Source organism: Copadichromis virginalis, linkage group LG6 (assembly GCF_057382275.1).
Source record: "Copadichromis virginalis isolate Kocher_CV1m ecotype Utaka linkage group LG6, C_Virginalis_male_GT1.1, whole genome shotgun sequence".
NCBI lineage: Eukaryota > Metazoa > Chordata > Actinopteri > Cichliformes > Cichlidae > Copadichromis > Copadichromis virginalis.
The window spans coordinates 16,938,124-16,951,995 of record NC_140623.1 but is presented as its reverse complement, the minus strand read 5'-3'; the positions used below and the strand labels follow the sequence as shown (position 1 = coordinate 16,951,995).

At 40.4% G+C, this 13,872-nt stretch overlaps 1 pseudogene across 1 annotated transcript; it reads left to right on the top strand.

Annotated features, from left to right (window-relative positions):
- The first annotated feature begins 9,063 nt into the window (after window positions 1-9,063).
- LOC146707569 (annexin A5-like) lies at window positions 9,064-13,872 on the top strand (annotated as a pseudogene). The gene is made up of 11 exons (XR_014920852.1): window positions 9,064-9,158; window positions 9,487-9,581; window positions 10,815-10,928; window positions 11,064-11,154; window positions 11,354-11,433; window positions 11,510-11,560; window positions 12,162-12,255; window positions 12,570-12,665; window positions 12,989-13,047; window positions 13,262-13,384; window positions 13,471-13,872. The product of XR_014920852.1 is annotated as an annexin A5-like (transcript).

The following is a 13,872-nucleotide window of genomic DNA, read 5'->3' as shown; positions in this document are numbered from 1 at the left end:
ATTTAACGTTCTACACGCCCGAATACCAAAGTACATATCAGAAAGACATTTACGTTTATAAAAGTAGATATTCATGAAATGACACCTCTAAATACAAGATCATTCCGAGTAAATCGCGTTCTTTCTAGAAAGTAGGTGTGGCGTATTGATGACTGCCTATCAACAATACTTGTGCTTGTGCAGCCTCTAACACTTAAATAAGATTTAAACTGCAGCCTTCTTATACCTGTTCAACGTCTCTGCTACTTGCGCTCCTGTTCACTGCACATGCAACAAGCTAACAGTCACAGCAATATTAATTATATTTATTTGTAGTGCACAGACTACGTTTATTCCCCTTTTGTCGTCCTTGTTTCCACAGACCACTTAAGAGAAAACTAGAAACAGATTATTTTTTTCTGTAATTCGCTATGTTATATGACAATTATAATCAACGTGGAAAAAGTCAGTATGAAGAAATAATACTTTTTCAAATAACCATATTTTAAAAAAATAAATAACCCAAGCTAGTAATAATAAATGATCAAATGTATTCCCATACCTAAATACTATTATTCTGGTCTCTTTACCAGAGAGAGTTATTATTATTTAGCCTTTCTCCTTTAAAAACAACCACTTATTAGTAACTAAAGAGCATATTTACATATGAAATGAGGCTAGGAGTTTATAGCTTGTAGTAAGTAAAACCTGAATTGATAAAACTTGTAATCACATGTTGTGCCACACCTAGAACTGGATGGTTAGTCTGAAGAGTGTTTTTCGTACAACAATCTCAGTGTTTTTACTTGTATGAAATCTTTGTGTGCAATGTCCTTGAAAATCAGATTTTTTTATTTCTTTTTTTCCCCAAACATGGGGTTTTCTGCTTCAGGATAATGTATTTAACTATTCATTTGCTTGTGTTGTTGTTCTTTAAATAATATTAAATTATTATAATTGTTATTATAATAATAAAGAAGAAAAACTCTACAGACTTTAGTTGCTAAATATGACCTTAGCCCAGGGTTCCAGTGGGATTGTTTCCTTGTGTCTTATATTCCCTGCTTTTCTGCATCTGTTTGCTTCCTTTGGTGTGATTCTGGCCTATATGCCTGTGTTAGCACCTGATTATTTATGCAGGTACTTGTCTGTTTAGGTGAGACTAACCTGCTGAGTAAATTGTATGTGCAATAGAGTCATTTTCTCCTGCCTTCCACCTGATGGCACAATAACATAAGAGATGAATGTAATGTCAACATTACATTACATACATTACAAGTACACTTGTGCATATGAAAACTTTACTTGATGAAAATATGTTGTTTCCTTCATACTGCATAGCTCATGAATCATCTGACTCTGACATCTGATGTGTAGCTAAACTTCTTCACACTGATAGAAAGACAGAAAGACTGCCCTTGTCTGTATGCCTTTTGTGTTTCATTTGCAGTAACTTCCTGTTGTATTTTGGTAACTGCTGTTCCTTGTGGGTCTTCCCATATTTTACTTCCTCTGTGTTTGTTTTCCTTCGCTATCAACTCCACCTTCACTGGATTCACCTGTAGTTATGGTCCTTATTTGTAGTCCTATTTTCTCCTCTGCAAGTTGTTGGCTAACCAATTTTACTGACTGTGTTGTCTTTCTGGTTCCTTCTGTTTTGGTTTTGTTGATTTCAGTTACGTTTTCCATGAAAGCTCAGCTTGTGTTCATCAATGTGCTGCCTAGTGTGTCCTGAAACTGGGTTCTTTAAGGTACTTGCATGTACGAATACACTGTGGTTACAGCATGCATGTTTTATTCATGGAGAATGGACTTTAAAATACACCCACTGGCCACGCCATGAGGTGCACCTGTTCAGCTGTTTGCTAATGCAAATATCTAATCAGCCATTAAAATAATATGCATAGAATGTTCAGACTCCTTTGGGCTGAGAGTAAGAAAAAGATAACTTAAATAACCACCCATCTCAACCAAAGTATATAGAAGAGTATATCTGAAAACATAAAACACTATAGCAGCAGAAGACCATACCGGGTATCACATTGTATGATAGGGTCAGAATTGGTCTAAACAACATGAAGGAATGGATCCATCCTGTCTTGCATCAATGATTCATATGGGTGGTGGCACAATTTGTGCCCTTAGTGCCAGCTGAGCATTGTTTAAATACCACAGCCTGAGTATTGTTGCTGACCATGTCCATCCCTTTGTGTCCACAGTATACCCATCCTCTGATGGCCGCCTATAACAGGATAACGTGCTATTCAAAAAGCTCAATTCATCTAAAATTAGTTTCTATAACATGAACAGTGAGTTTATGTATTAAATGGTCTCCGCAATCATCAGATCTCAATTGGACTGATTGTTGCTGGATGTGGTGATTAAAATCATGAATACACAGCTGAAAATCTGTGTAGTGCTATCATGTCAACATGGAGCAAAATCTCTGAGGAATGTTTTCAGTACCATGTTTGAATCTATGCAGTAAAAAAATAAGGCAGTTGTGGAGTCAAAAGGGGGTCTGATCTTTGGAATGTGTACCTAATAAAGTGTTGCAGTAAATGAGTGTACATTGTACTGAACCTACAAAATATATGTTTTATTCAGGCAGAATGGATTTTAAAAGTATGTTTTAATCAGATGTGATGATGGAAGTCACCTGAGGGAAGGGCGGAGATTTCATGTGGGTGGGCTCACAGGTCAGACTGAAATGGGTAGCTGGTGATATATTCTATATGTCTGCATCCATTTGTCCGTCTGCCTGTGTCGATGGCATATTTACCTGTGGGTTTAAAAGGGGAAAGCAAGAGTATATAGAAAATCCAGTAGAAGAGGACAGAAGGAAGAAGAAGTGAAAAGAGAAATCGGATACATTTGAATGCTCCTCATATTTGCGGAATATTCCTCTGATCACACACTGGAGGCTTGAGTTAAGACCTTCATTCTTGGAACTTCATCTTCTTCCATTTGATCTTGAAGAAATTTGACTGAAGCTGTTATTTTTTTAGCACCTAGTGTCTGGGCCTCTCAGGATGGTCGCATCTTCCAGAAGACAAGAAAAACCAAATAATTACCTGTAGACAACAGAATAAGACCCTAACAGTGTTACTGTACATCACCATAACTCTAAGAGGCAACAGTTTCAGACAGCGGTCTGTCCATCCTGGTGCATACTTGCTGAGATGAATGGTGTGCCTCCTTTAGGAGCAGGTTGGGGATGGAGCACGGTGGTGTACTGTTGTATCTTCGCCTCGCTCAGCATGCTGTTGGCTCTGTTACTCTGGTTCTTACTCAGACAATTACAACGTTTCAGAGGCAGAAAGTGACAAACACGCGGTGTGATGTACACCTGCTTCCAAAAGCGGCCTGTTTTTCTTGTTTTTTAATTAATGTGATCAATTTATGAATTGTGGTATAATATTTAAAATATATTAGGTGTCTTTAAATAGTAATTCAAAATAGTATGTTTATTGATGCATGTTGTATTCGTAGTATGTTTGCATCCACACGTGGATGCATGTCAGTCGGATTACAGTTTTATTAAATGTCATGTCTGTCATTCCAGGAGCGATTCTGCTCATAGTGTTCATAAATGTATGATTACTTCTAGACCTCAGCTTGATATGTGCTGGATGAGTGCAGAAGTGCAAAGAGTCCAGAAAAATACAAAAAAAAAACAAACAAGATTTTTGGATGAAGTTGAGAGTTTGCGTTGTGAAGACAACCACGGTGGTGCACTGGTTAGAAATGAAAGAAGACTCCTCCAGCTGGCTGGGGCCTTTCTGTGTGGAATTTGCATGTTCTCCCAGTATCCGTGTGGACATTCTCTGGGTGCTCTGTGGGTTTTCCCACAGTTTGTAATTCTAAATTGGCCAATTTAGCTGTGAATGTCTGTCTGTGTTAGCCCACCTTTCTCCCTGTCACAGCTGGGATAGGCTCCAGCTGCCCCCATGTCCCTAAATTGAATAAACTGATGGATGGATGGAGCATTTCGGAGCTTCCAATAGCCAGAGTCGTAAGCAAATGTGTATGGGTGAAGCCCTCAGAACTTTTTCTGATAAACTGATGCTTAAAGTCATCCTCCAGTTAAAAATTCTTTGTACCAACTATGTCAATGCTAAGAAAATTGGGATGTTTGATCTTCACGATGCAGAACGGTGTGTGTGATATTTGTAAGTACTGGCAATCTGTCATGCTGAAGGGGAAAGTTTTTATTCCTGTAACACCTGGACATACTGGCAGCATCAATCATGACGTCTCAGAAAAAGCCAATTTCCCACATGCAGTTCATACAAGTGTGATGTTGGAAGTTCAGTATTTCTTTTTACCCATTTAAATGTGAAAAATCAACTCTTTATTTCTCAAAAATTGTGTTTATAATAAAAGCTTTCAGTCGTGTGCGATGGTGTCAAAATCTGCACAAATCTTACCCACATAACTCGTGTTTTTTAACAGGCAAACACACACCTCTGTCTGTGTGTGTATAGCTTCTTTGTTTGAATCGATCACTCCCTCTCAGTTTACTTGGTAAATTATTGACATGGGATGAAGATTCCCAACATGCCAAAGCAGAAGGCTACTAAATGAAGAGCATTCATGAGGCTAATGATACAAATCAAATCCATATATGTGTTTCAATGGTGACGTTCTTTATTGGTCACATTTTTTTCACGGTGACAGCCATGTTTCTGTCAGTCTCCCCTGACATGAATACCTGCCCTTCTGTTAAAGTTCACCCGTGTTTTTATAGGTTGCATCATCAAACAGTAGCGATAAATTATCTCTGGCACCTTTTGTTCTGTCTCTCTGTTAAAATTAAACTACCATAAAAATTAAAGGGTTTTTTTTGCAAATCCGCAAACTTACAAATTCAGCAGAAGATGAAATAATCATTTCGCCCACCGTATCTTCTCACATCAAGTCATGAAAATAAACACGTGACCGAAGCATTATCAAGGAAATGGACTAGAAGCTGTAACTTGTAAACACTGTGTAGTGCTGCAAATCATTTTTGTGAAACATCCCATGCCACGTTCACAGTTATAATTTCCACTAGGATGTAATGGACACGAAATCAGAAGGAGGTGGAGGGAACCACGCCTTCAGGCTAAACCAACAACTAAGCATCTGTTTGCTTACACAGAAACTTTATAATATGTAATGTCAATATTGTATTTTCAACTTGCTCCGCTTCTCCAAGTACTCCAGAAGGAGCATGTTAGATGCAAAATATCGCACCTCCTCTTATAAACCATTATAAAACACGCAGCATGAAATAAAGACGCGAGAAAGACCCTTGTCATCATTTCCCTGTTAGCAGCTCAACCACGTAAGAAAACGACATTTCCCAGAGTGCTCAGGGGCAAGGCAGCCCCGGTGCCCTGAGCACTGGGGTGTGGCTCACTCACTCACGCGCATAGTTTTTCCAAGTGAGCTTCTCCTGTCTACTTCTCCTCACTTCGCTCTCTGCGGGTCTCTCCTTCCGTCCTCTGAGCTCCGTTTCACAGCTGCGGTTCATCGGTAAGTGCCTCACCGGTGTTCACTCTCACTTATAGGAGACCTATAGAAAGTTCCGTTGTATCCACCAGGTTGTGCCAAGATAGGTATCCCGGACAAAATCTGTTTCTCCTGCGTCCGGAGCATTCGCTGCGAACGGAAAGCAGATCCAATTTATTCCGCCTCCATTATAGCCAACTAGACATGGAAGTAGTGATGTTTTAGTTCTGTGAAAAATGAGTGTCGTTCCATTACCGTTCAGTTTGAGGGTTACTACAGAAAAAAAATATATTTATATTATTGTTCTCGCGTGGACGGGATTATTTCAACAAACTGAGGACTTTTTGCCTGATAACTATTTGTATCCTCCTGTAACTTTACTGAATAAAGAGCTAACATCTCCAAAATTACAGGAGTAGTTATTCAGTATAAGAAGTGTTTTTGAACTAAAGATCAAGACTATGGGATACTGTTTGTCCGTGATTTGGAGACCCCAGCTTAGTTTGACGCCTTCTGTCGGGGATACTATCTATCTTGGCACATCAGGGGCACAGCCGGACCCCGTCTCCACCTGATGATAAAAGACTTGTAGTCTAGATAGCAGCTGCTGTATATACCGTACAGCAGGAAACCCTAGCGGAGATGATTAGGGATGAGTTAATTACAGTCGAAAGTTTACCGGAAATAAAGAGTTGTTTCGTCTCCTTGCCTGATAACATTTGTTTCTCTCCAACAGATCTGCACTTTTTTCTTTCGTTGGAAAAACAAACTTAAAAGACTGTCAAAAATGGTGAGTCCTTTCCACTCTGCTCATTTCTCAATATCAGCGCAAATAAACACGCAGAACTGAATATAAAACGCTTGCTGATTAATCAGATTTTGCAGAAGTCTCGAGGAATAAAACCGTTATTTATGCAAATGTTTGACTCACTGGCTTTAAGCCGGTAAAGTCCGAGACAACGCCCACTTTATGAAACTTTATATAAGGTTCTCGGTGAGCGTTGTTGTTGTCGGGAGACAGCAGGTTAACCTTTGACGCTTTTACAGTTTGTATTGAACCTTAAACATCGTGAAACAGTAAAAGTTAGATCCGTTTTTATATGCGTGTTTTGGGTGTGCGCGCATGATCGTGAGGCTGGAGAGAAATCTCATTTGGGGAAGTTTGGTGTATGACTCATGTGGGCTCTGCTCCATTCGGGTGGGTCTCCTCTGCGTTTTTCCACCTCTCCCCCTCTTTCTGTGTGTAATGCACACATTTCCACATCTGGTCTGGAGTTTAAAGCCAGCCTCCCCCTCTTAAAGGGGAATTTCTTACTTTTCAGCAGTTGAGTTACTAAAAAAGTGTTGTTGTTTTTTTTTTTTAATGTCATCAGCTGTGCTGTTGTTCGTTTCCTGACAGTTTATTCTGAGAGCGTGTTTACTATGAAGGGCTAACAAAACATTTGAATAGGTCTTTCTTAGACAAGCATTTCTACTACGTGTGCATTCAGATCTGATATTATCCCTGTCAACAACAGACCTCTACTATTCTCCCAACACACCTGTTTGCTTTCCTGACGAGTGTGGACTTTATATTGACTCACACACTTGCACACAGTGCTGCTTCTGTAAATACTTAACTACAGCACATAATGTGGATGCCACAACAGATCAACTGTATAATCCTGTTTGCACAAAGAAAATAAAAGGATGTTTCCTTTAGTGAGCTTTTTAATTAAAGATGGCATAATAATGATACGTTGCATCTTTATGCGGGATCGGGTATCAGGCTAGAGCTGTAGTCGTGATCACCGGAGCTTAACTCTGTTGACAGCATTTGCACAGGTAACAATAAAATGGTACATAATGGAGGACATCCTTTTGCAAAAGCATTGCTAGGTGGATTGTGTACAGTCTCCATGGCAACAGCAGCCAGTTAAGAAGGATGGTAAGTAATAAGAAGTGCTTTTAAGGAGAGACGCCAGCTGTGATGGCCTGTGGTGTTTACATACATTCCCCCCCACCCTCAGGTCATGCCTGGACCCGCTCAGGGGAATCAGTGCATCACTCGCTACAGACTCCAACCCCTAGCATTCCAGTGTGAGGGACGTGCATTGTGTTATGATGTTGTTGTCTAAATACCTCCTTGTTCAAGGAGCCACGTTGAGTCTCTTTTTGCTTGATTGGATGATTGGATGCGTGTCATTTTGACATTCCTTCGTGCAGAAACAGACAAAATCCTGGTTGTTAACAGCGACTCTTGTGTTCTAGACCTTTTGACTTTTTAAAATTTTGAGGGTCAGAATTCCAGAAGCATTCCAGTAGTTTTCCTCTCTAAACGTTCCGCTGATTTTTATGAGCGCGGGAGTGTCTGGAATCAGTGCATTGTTGTTACAGAAAGGGACTGTTTTACTAAAAATCAATGTTAAAGTCAAGCTGTAAGTCATTGGGTCATTAATCTGAGTACAAATCAGGAGTAGGTGTACAAAACTATGTGCCTAACAAAGTATACACATCTGACATTGTTCTGTTGTATCGCACAGAGAAATGAATATTTGTGGGCTTAAATCCAGTGATTTGAATTTTTTGCAAAGACCCAACGTCCTTGATGATACTGTACACGTTAAGAATGTGCCCATATAATATCAGCAGTACTTGGTGTTAAATACACCGCACTACATTGAGAATGATAACCTTGGATATAAACAGAATATATTCAACTGACAATAACAATATGTGTAATGTAATTATCATAGCTACCACTCTACCGACAAATACTCTGCATGTGTTATTGCAGTTTTCATGGAGGATTTCGTACTTTATCATCTATACATTCACCAACCAGTTTATTAGCTACAGCTGCTTGTTAAAGCAAATATCAGCCAATCATATCAGTGCATGTACGATCCCATAGGTCAAGATGACCTGCTGAAGTTCAAATTGAGCATCAGAATGTGGAAGAAAGGTGATTTTAAAGTGAATTTGAATGTGACGTTGGCTTAGACAACATGAAAGCATGGTCCATCCTGGCTTGTCTCAACAGTTCAGATTGGAGGTGGTGGTGTGAGGATATGGGGAACGTATTCAGCAGGATAGCACACCATTAAGCTAATGCACTCTTTGTGAAGAGTTCCTGTTCCTTCAAGACTGTGCGCTACTGCCAAACATGCCAATAAAGTTTAAACTGTGACACTTCAAAAAAAAAAAAAAAAAAGATAGCACACCATGTCACAGAGCTCAAATCTTCTGAAACCAGTTCCCTTAACATGAGTTCACTGTATTCAAATGGCCTCTGTAGTCACGAGATGTCAAACCAGTAGAGCAAGATAGATGGGAAACCGACAAATGTGCAGCAGCCGTGTGATGCTGTCTGTGAATATAGATCCTCTAAAGAGTGTTTCCACCACCTTGTTGAAACTAAACTAAACTCAATGAAGGCAGTACTAGCAAGGTGTACCAAAGTTGTGTGCATTTACACATATAAAGGTGTAGAAGTTGAGTGTCTCTGTGGAGAGGTAATCGGGTGCAACAGAAAGAAGAATTTTAGTCAAAAAGGCTTTGGCTTTGGAAAAAAAGTGCAAAGAACAACTTTCTCTGTGCACATCTTCCATGTTGCAGGCCAACAGAGGAACCGTAAAACCCAGTGGCAAATTTCAGTGCCAGTGCGGACGCAGAGGTTCTGCACAAGGCCATGAAAGGCCTGGGTAAGTTGATCATGTTTATTCATACATGCAGTTGGGAGAGCTTGTTTCGGGGAATTTCTTTTCAGTGTAGAAATCCCTGCTGTCTGGGTGGAGCATCGCACAGACAGCAGTGACTCACAACCACGTGAGCAGAGTAACTTGAGATGAGTCACTGTGAGCAAACACATCTGCTGACCTAGACTGCAGGCTGTAATTATGTGGTTTGAATAGATGTAAATATGAATCCACCTAGACAGCGAAGGACCATTGTTATGCAATTTGTGCTGCATGCAGCGTATCCTGTGACATAAAGAGCTTTGCTCATGAACCGTGTTTGTTGTCACTGTAGGGACCGACGAGGATGCCATCTTGCAGCTGGTCACGGCTCGCAGCAACGCCCAGAGGCAGGAGATCAAGGCCAGCTTCAAAACTCTGTATGGCAAGGTCTGAACACCTCTTGGACAGCTGTTACCTCGCTCGAGCACATCTGTCACACCTTCAGTTTAACTGTCCCACTGTTATAGCCGAGCAAATCTGTGGGCCAAAGTCACACTGCCCCGCATTAAGCCACTCCAATCTCACTCAGACTCATTCTGCGGTCTTGGCACTTTATCTATAATTCCAAATCTCTGTAATTCTCTATTACAGAGGTTTGGAATGCTCTAAAATGCAGATGATACTAAATAGAACTGTGCACCAGTAGTAAAAAAAGTTACAAACTACAAAAAAGCCCCAATTTTCCTATATTTTTATTGTTGAAATATGATTATCTTAAATCGCTAATACCTTCATGTTAATAAATCACAGCTCTGTGTATGTAAATATTTATTTATCCCTCTAATGTTGCTCTGGGTATTTAGTCAGCGGTCTTACTACAATACACAACATCTGTGCCTGCCTGCGATTTCCTCCTACACGATCAGGAGCAACAAAACCTGGTGCATCTGCGCCCAAGGCTGTTATCTATATCAGATGTTATGATGTAATAGTGTTGCTTAGCAACCATCTACCAACAGGATAAAAATAACCCATTTGTAAAAGTGCAATTTTAGCTTCGTGACAAAGACAAAATTTTCAAAATGCATGTGTGACGTCATCGTTTTGCCTAGCAATAGACCAGAAATACTAAACTTGGGGCATGAACTAGTTTAACAAATCTGCCATATTAACTGTAAAGGTGATGATGACGTATCTGACGTGTTTACAACTGGACCCACGCTGCCAAAAACATTGAACAAACAGTCAATGAATTAGTGAAGATTAGTTACAAAAAAAGAGGTTCACATCTACACCTCTGTTCACCATACAGGTTATACAGTTAGCTGACAGTGCATTAAGACTGCAAAACAATACTTTAATGTGCAATAAACGAAGCTGCTGCTAGCTACTGTCATGTTGGCACAGCTTGACGTAAAAGATGAAACGACAAGCGTCATTTGGTTTAACATTAGCTTGACGTTAACACAAAGGTTTACTGAACCTTTGAGCAGAGCCAGGTAGCTGTTCGAACCCTAATCTGAATCTAAGTGTATTTTGCAATTTTTTTATTTTATTTTTTTGGTTAAGTACAATGAGGCTTCAAAGTATTTGACAATAGTAGAAAGTTGCTTCACACTCTGGGTTTGTGGTGATCCACACCTCGTTAAAGTGCATATTGTGTATCTCCACATCTGTCAGGACCTGATAGATGACCTGAAAGGAGAGCTGGGTGGGAAATTTGAGACGCTGATTGTGGCTCTGATGACTCCACCCATTACTTATGATGTGACATCACTTCGCAATGCAATCAAGGTACGTGTGCCAGTGACGGATATAAACCGATCAGAAGTCTCACGCCATGATCTTCATGTACAGACAGAAATTTTAGCACCGATAGCAGCTGGAAACTCAGGCGGCATCTGTGACATTTCCCACTTTGGCCTGTAGGGGGCAGGGACAGATGAGAAAGTGCTTGTGGAGATTCTTGCCTCCAGAACATCTCAGCAGGTGAAGCAAATCGTCGCTGCCTACAAACAGGGTAACACTTGCACAGACACACACAAGTTAGACAATGTTTTTTCACACTGATAATGGTTTCAATATAATTTTAGTGTACTTAAAATGAAGCACATTCAACGTGCTAAGAAGTAAAAGACACCTGTTTTGATTCTTGGAGAAGACACAAATCTTTTTGGGGTCATGTGAGGGCATTGAGTATTGCAGTTTGTTTCCTTCAGAGTATGATGACGACCTGGAGAAAGATATAACGGGTGACACTTCAGGTCACTTCCAGAGGCTTCTGGTTATTCTTCTTCAGGTAAATGTAATCCTCTCCTCTCCTCTCCTCTTCTCTCCTCACCTCTCTTTAATTAAAATGTTCTGTCCCTTCTCAGGCAAACAGGCAGACGGGGATCCAGGCGGAAAGCATCGAGAGTGACGCTCAGGTAGGCTTTTTAAAATATTTGATTCCTCATCATCAGTGGCTTTTGTTTTTAGTCTCACGGCATGACCATCACATGCGTTTGGTCAGGTGTTCAGTTAGTCTGTAACGATGGTTTGACGACCTCTGCTGGACAACATGAGCAAAACTTCCCTTAAAATGTTGTCATGTTTTTGCTTAGAGAAAAGGTCCTGTGAATCTTTACTAGGCTCAGCTCTTTTCCTCTCTGGAGTTTTTACTGCCAAATCTGATCATAGATAGCTTAGTGAAATGTATCTAGGTGTGATTTCTGTTGCAAATCAATTTTGTCACGTGGAAATCACTTCAAAGTGAAGCACAGTGATTTGGATCGGACAACAACATGCTGGGTCTAGTACAAAGACTCAGTATCAGTGCAGCAGGATCTGAGGTATTCAGGCTTGGTAGTCCACAAAAATTCTGGACCTGTAAGACTACAAAAGCAGGATAATCTCCTGCAGAGTTTACAGTAAAAATGTGCAGTTTTTTTCAAGTTTTCTCCTGTACTCTGCCAGTTCTCCCTGTGATTTAAAAAACAAAACAAAAAAAAAAACACGCCTTAAATAATTGTCATTTTCTGGTTTTAGGCCCTCTTCAAGGCTGGAGAGCAGAAGTTTGGCACTGATGAACAATCTTTTGTTACCATCCTGGGTAACCGGAGTGCAGAACACCTCAGGAAAGGTTTGTGAGTGTGGGGTAAAAACAGTTTGTATGAGTGGGTGAAGACAGAGTGGTCCAGGGTGTGGACAGTGTTTGCACTCTGAAACAAATTACATCTGCAGCCAGTGATGTCAATTATGTGTTGGCTAAATGAATATATGACAAGATTCAACAGCTTTGATTTGAAGTTTACTCACCTCCACTTACTGCCACAGGTTCTTATTTGGTCCTACACACTTTCCCTACACACTGTGGGTTGAGCTTTACTGAAACGGGAGATAAGCCGTATAGCTGCACTAACATCAGACTCATTCCAAACTTTATTTGCATTCCAGTATTCGACGCTTACATGAAGCTGTCTGGATATGAGATTGAGGAGAGTATCAAGAGAGAAACATCTGGAAACCTGAAGGACCTCCTCCTTGCCGTTGGTATGTGCTCTAGACGACTCCCTGAAGTTATTCTTTTGTCGCTTGCCCCCCAAAAAGGAAGGCTTTATTTCAATCCTGGTAAAACAACACAACAATAAACTAAAAAAGAAAGCATCAGCAAATGAAAAAATAATATATAGATAGAGAGAGAGAGATCATCAAAGCTTTTTTCCTATTTGGATCTTGCAAAAACCACATTTCTGTAGCACATTTTAAACTGGGTCATGGCGTCATACTTGGACATTGGTTCAGTTCATCACTCAGTCTTACTACCCATAAGTACACAGTGATGAATTTCCTTTCTGTGTGTGTTTTTTGTACAGTGAAGTGTGCCAGGAGTGTTCCTGCCTACTTTGCTGAAACCCTGTACTACGCCATGAAGGTAACAGCACAGACAGGTTTGGCAGCTTGAAGTGAGGCTATCTGAGTCGGTGCATGTTTGCCAGTAATGGTTTAACCTGTCAAAATGGGTTTATGACATAATGAAGGCAAAAGGGCTTAATGCTTATCACTATGGAGTTATTCATGTATGTTTTACGGTTGTGCGTTGATGTTTGTGAGGTGTTTGGTCACTGCATTGTGTGTTCTCGACTCAGGGTGCAGGCACTGACGATAACACCCTGATCAGAGTGATGGTGACTCGCAGTGAGGTGGACCTGTTGGACATCAGAGCTCAGTTCAGGAGGCTGTTCGCCTGCTCTCTGCATTCGATGATCAAGGTACACACATAATATTTTTACCTACATAGACACCTTGATACTTTTTGCCTTTTCTCCTAAATTGTGCCCGTCTTTGTTTGTTGCAGGGAGACGCCAGCGGTGACTATCGTAAGGCATTACTTGCGCTCTGTGGCGGTGATGATGCATAATCATGGCAATAATCGCTAACGGCAACCACACCTGAAGTGCCTTCTCGGCTGTCGGCTCAGTGAAACAACAAGCTAACCACAAGAAACTCAAAGTCTTGGTTCCTCTCAGCAAAGCTGTCTTGTGTCGGAGAGAGAACACATGAGATCTTTTAAAACTATGATTCCAAACAGTGTCTTTGAAAGGTAGCTAACATTTTGTCAACATGAATGCAGCTTTTATCCACTAATATCTTCACTATACAACGAAATATTATGCTGAAGTATCAGACTTCAATTGTCTAGTTTGCACTTTGTATGGGAGAACATATATATCCAATAATAAATGCTTAATTTGATGAA